Source organism: Mesoplodon bidens (genome assembly GCF_964165515.1).
Source record: "Mesoplodon bidens genome assembly, chromosome: X".
In the NCBI taxonomy this organism is placed as follows: Eukaryota; Metazoa; Chordata; class Mammalia; order Artiodactyla; family Ziphiidae; genus Mesoplodon; species Mesoplodon bidens.
This window is the reverse complement of record NC_138163.1, coordinates 118,983,733-118,989,732: the sequence shown is the minus strand read 5'-3', so window position 1 is coordinate 118,989,732 and position 6,000 is coordinate 118,983,733.

Genomic DNA, 6,000 nt, shown 5'->3' with positions numbered 1-6,000 from the left:
AGAGGTAACTGGAACAACAAATTTTGATGCATTTTGGAGGATCTGTGGTATAAATCAAGTTCTTCCTTGGCTTTCTCCATTGCTGGCATAGGATTCAGCTTTCTCAATTCTGGTACATAGGCAACCATTTGTTCATTTGCTTTGCAGGTACCAAAATTCTGTTTCTGTTTGTTCTTCTCCTGTTTGTGTCTTTGGAAATCTGTGACTATTTAAAAAAATAATTCCTTTACTGTCATTGAATTCTTTTTTTTAAGAAATTAGTAGGAGACATATGTGCTCTATCTTCTATAAATGGTTTAATTCTATTATTTTCAGAGAATATATTTTGTATTATTTCAGTCCTTTGAAATTTGTTAAGATTTGTTTTATGGCCCGGAAGATAGCTTATCTTGGTAAACGTTCCATGTATATTTGAAAAAATTGTGTACTCTGCTATTGTTTGGTGGAATGTTCTATAAATGTCAGTCAGATCAAGCTGGTTGACAGTGTTGTTCAGGTCAACTACATCCTTATGATTTTCTTTAAATTTTCTTTCTTTTTAAAATATTTATTTATTTGGCTGCATCAGGTCTTAGTTGTGGCACGCGGGATCTTCATTGTGGCATGCCTGGTCTTTCGTTGTGGTGTGTGGGCTCTTTGTTGTGGCATGTGGGCTTCTCTCTAGTTGTGGTGCATAGACTCAGTACTTGCAGTACGCAGGTTCTCTAGTTGTGGTGCGCGTTATTCAGAGCACACGGGCTCAGTAATTGTGGCATGAGGGCTCTCTAATTGTGGTGCGAGGGCTCTCTAATTGTGGCACGCGGGCTCTAGTGTGCATGGGCTCAGTAGTTGTGGCGCGCAGGCTTAGTTGCACCGCGGCATGTGGGAAATCAGTTCCCCGACCAGGGATGGAACCCATGTCCCCTGCATTGGAAGGCAGATTCTTAACCACTGGATCACGAGGGAACACCCTCTTTTGGTTTTCTATAAATGGAGTTTTTACTTTCATTGTTATAATGATCTCATCTACTTTTTTTGGTGTTATTTTTTAGCATCTTGGAGTAATGTTATTTTCAAAGTTTTAGGTTTTCTAATAAATGCTTTTAGTGCAATAAATTTTCCTCTTGGTATCACTTGGCCTGCAGTGCAGTGTTTTGATATCTAGTCCTCTGATTATCAGTTATTTCTAGAGGATTTTAAAATATAGTTTTTCTATGCACCTTAACACAAGAAGATTATTTTTTCTATTAAACCTCTAGTAAAGTAGCATGCAGTAAAATTGCCTTTTTGTTGTAAAGAATCTATAAATATGCTGGAATTCATAGAAGGATACTCTTAAATTGTTAAGAATTAAAAATTTTTTCTTTCCACTGTTCTCAGAGAATTTGGTCCAAATGTTCTTTTTAAATTTTTTTGAAAATTTTCATATGGCTTACTTAACACAGTCATTTGTAAATATTTTTATGGATATTTAAAAAGATGGTATGTAAGATATCTAGTATATGCTACTAGTTCAGTTGTTAGCCATCTCACTCTTATGACTTAATTTATAAAGTGAACTTCTGCAAAAAGTGGTTAGAGTGTTCCACTGCAATTCATGACTCAGTTTATCCTTTTTGTTTTTTGTTTGTTTGCTGTATAAGTAGTTATTTAAATATTTTTTAAAATCTTTTTCTTTTTTTAAGAATTGATTTATATTATTTATTTATTTATTTTTGTCTGCATTGGGTCTTCATTGCTGTGTGCGGGCTTTCTCTAGTTGTGGCAAGCAGGGGCTGCTCTTTGTTGTGGTGTGCAGGCTTCTTACTGCGTTGGCTTCTCTTGTTGCCAAGCACAGGCTCTAGGCGCACGGGCTTCAGTAGTTGTGGCATGCGGGCTCAGTAGTTGTGATGCACAGGCTTGGTTGCTTTGCAGCATGTAGGATCTTCCCGGACCAAGGCTCGAATCCGTGTCCCCTGCAGTGGCAGGCAAATTCTTAACCACTGCGCCACCAGGGAAGCCCTATTTAAATATTTTGAAGCTATCTTGTTACATGCACAAAAAGTTTTGATTATTGTATCTTCTTATATTATATTATTCATCAACATAAAAGAAATATAATTTCTTTTGCCCATTTTAATGTTTACCTTGAATTCTACTCCACTTTACTTTTAGCTAATTTTGGCTTGGGTATCATTTTAATCCCTATATACTTTTTAAATTATTTACTTATTTATTTAATTGGTTGCACTGGGTCTTAGTTGCAGCAGGTGGGCTCCTTAGTTGCAGCTTGCTGGCTCCTTAGTTTTGGCATGTGAGCTCTTTAGTTGCAGAGGGGGACTCCTTAACTGTGGCTCGTGGGCTCCTTGGTTGAGGCTCGCCGGCTCCTTAGTTGCAGCATTGCAGGCTCCTTAGGTGTGGCATGCGAACTCTTAGTTGCAACATGCATGTGGGATCTAGTTCCCTGACCAGGGGTCGAACCCAGGCCCCCTGCATTGGGAGCACAGAGTCTTAACCACTGCACTACCAGGGAAGTCCCAATCCCTATATTTTAAAGCATTATTTTTCATTTTAAGAATGTCTTTGAGGGGCTTCCCTGGTGGTGCAGTGGTTAAGAATCTACCTGCCAATGCAGGGGACACAGCTTCGAGCCCTGGTCTGGGAAGATCCCACATGCTGCAAAGCGACTAAGCCTGTGCACCACAACTACTGAGCCTGTGCTTTAGAGCCTGTGAGCCACAACTACTGAGCCCGTGTGCCACAATTCCTGAAGCCCGCGGGCCCAGAGCCCACGCTCTGCAACAAGAGAAGCCACCACAATGAGAAGCCCGCACACCACAAGAAAGAATAGCCCCTGCTCATCGCAACTAGACAAAGCCCACGTGCAGCAATGAAGACCCAGCACAGCCAAAAATAAATAAATAAATAAATAAAACTTATTTTTAAAAAAGTGTCTTTGAGACAGTCTCTTCAGCAAGTGGTGTTGGAAAAGCTGGACAGCTGCATGTAAATCAATGAAGTTAGAATAAACCCTCACACCATACATAAATATAAACTCAAAATCGCTTCAAGACTTAAATATAAGGCATGATACCATAAAACTCCTAGAAGAGAACATAGGCAAAATATTCTCTGACATAAATTGTACCAATGTTTTCTTAGGTCAGTCTCCCAAGGCAATAGAAATAAAAGCAAAAATAAACAAATTGGACCTAATCAAACTTTCAAACTTACAAGCTTCTGTACAGCAAAGGAAACCATAAATAAAATGAAAAGACCACCTACAGCCTGAAAGAAAATATTTGCAAATGATGCAATCGACAAGGGCTTAATTTCCACAGTATACAAACAGATCATACAATTCAATAACAAAAAAACAACCCAATCAAAAAATGGGCAGAAGACCTAAATAGACATTTCTCCTAAGAAGACATACAGATGGCCAACAGGCACATGAAAAGATGCTCATTATCGCTAAATATTAGAGAAATGCAAATCAAAACTACAATGAGATACCACCTCACGCTAGTCAGAATGGCCATCATTAAAAAGTCTACAAATAATAAATGTTGGAGAGGATGTGGAGAAAAGGGAACCCTCTCGCACTGTTGGTGGAAATGTAAATTGGTGCGGTCATTATGGAAAACATTATGGAGGTTACTCAAAAAATTAAAAATAGAGTTGCCGTATGATCTAGCAATCCCACTCCTGGGTGTATACCCAGACAAAACTATAATTCTAAAAGGTACATGCACCCCTGTGTACATAGCAGCACTATGTACAATAGCCAAGACGTGGAAACAGCCTAAAGGTCCATTGAGAGATGAATAGATGAAGAAGATGTGGTACATATACAGAGTGGAATACTATTCAGCCATAAAATAGAATGAAATAATGCCATTTGCAGCAACATGGATGGACCTAGATATTATCATACTAAGCGAAGTAAGTCAGAAAGAGACAAATACCTTATGATATCACTTATATGTGGAATCTAAATGACACAAATGAACATATCTATGAAACAGAAACAGACTCACAGACATAGTGAAGAGACTTGTGGTTGCCAAGGGGGAGGGGGGTTGTGAGAGGGAAGGATTGGGTGCTTGGGGTTAGTAGATGTACACTATTGTATATAAGATGGATAAACAGGAAGGTCCAGGGAACTATATTCAATATCCTGTGATAAACCAGAATGGAAAAGAATATGAAAAAGTATATAGATGTATAGCTGAGTCACATTGCTGTACAGCAGAAATTAACACAACATTGTAAATCAATTGTACTTCAACGAAATAAAAAAAAAAAGAACGTCCTTTATAAACAACATGTCTGGAATTTATTTTATTTGTGTGTTTTCCCTGAGACTCTCTATCTTTCAACTTGGTTATTTAACCAATTTTACATTTATTGTTATTTCTGATATGTAGGATGCATTCTCACCATCTGATTTATTTCATGTTTTCTCTTAACCACAATTTCTCTTTTCTTTTCCAGCCTTTTGTTTTACTTATTGAATTTCCTTTGTTTCAATTTTTACCTCAAGTAGTTTGATATCTGCATATGCTATTTATGCTTTTCTATTAGCTAGCTTTAAAATTTACCACACATTTAAACATATTTTTCTACCACTTCTAGAATCAATTAGTATTGCTCTTCTTACAATATTTTCTTAGCTATAATAAAATCAGAGAAACATTTTCGTATAGATTTTTATTAATATTACATGTGAATGTTCATTGTTAAATCACCTTCATAATTATTATTTTAATAGCTACTTACTATTATATTGAATTGTTATAATATGAAATATATGTCATATCGGATTAAGGACACATCCTACTCTAGTATGACCTCATCTTAACTAATTACATCTGCAGTGACTATATGTATTTTTTTAAAATATATATATATAACATTTAAATAAGCAAATAGTTATCTGTTCCCCTACTGTGTGTGATTTTGGTTCTTTAAATGATTGATTATGATATCCATTGCTGTGGTTAAATATATTTGTGCTGGTAGAGTTTCTAATTCAGCACATTAATTCTCTGGATTGAGTTTATGTGATGGCACAGTCTTCTCTTTATGAATATCAAAACTTTTATCTCCATTGGATACCATTCTTTTTGGTATATAATATAAAGGGATTGTGGACACAATGTAGTGAGCTGGGTAAGGTGCTAAAGGAGAATAGTATAGATGAATGACTAGCCTACAGCAAAGAAGAGGGCCTCAGAGTGAGATCCAGGCAGCTAGATAGTGGAAAATTCAGTTAGGATGTGCTTGGAAACATCAGGGGAATTAAATAGAAACAGAAGTGAATAGGAAAGGTTAAAAGGTCAAATGATGTCTTTTCTCCATTTATTTGCAGAGGGCAGGTAATAACAGTCACAAGGGAGTAAAAACTCATGAATTCAGAAAAGAGGTTGCAACAACTGTCATCCCAGGTAGTAAATGAGTGTCTGCAGCCTGGATAAACTCAAAGATTGGGTTGAATTCCTCACTATGTAAGTTACAAGAGGACATTGTAACTGATTCTATGCATAAGATTATGGACTGGAATAAGTTAATAATAGTTCAGAAGGCTACTGCATAGTGCCTACATGCCTGCTTACTTTAAACGCTTATTTCAATTTATATAATTTTTAAAAGTTCAGTTATTTAAAAATAAGTTGTATAAAAGTATACTTTTGTACATTTCAGATAAACTACAGCTTTGAAGAATGACCCTGTTATATGTTGACATGTGTCCCCGTTTCCCCCCCAAAAAAAAGATATGTTGAACCCCTAACTTGCAGTACCTCAGAATGTGATCTTATTTGGAAATGGGGTCACTGCAGACATAATTAGTTAAGATGAGGTCATACTAGAGTAAGATGGGTCCTTAATCTGATATGACTGGTATCCTTGTAAGAAGAGAAGAGACACAGGCACAGACACATGGGTAGAGGTGCTATGTGACAGTGGAGGCAGAGATTGAAGTGCTGCAGCTGAAAGTCAGGGATCGCCAAGGATTGACAGTGACTACCAGAAGCAAGG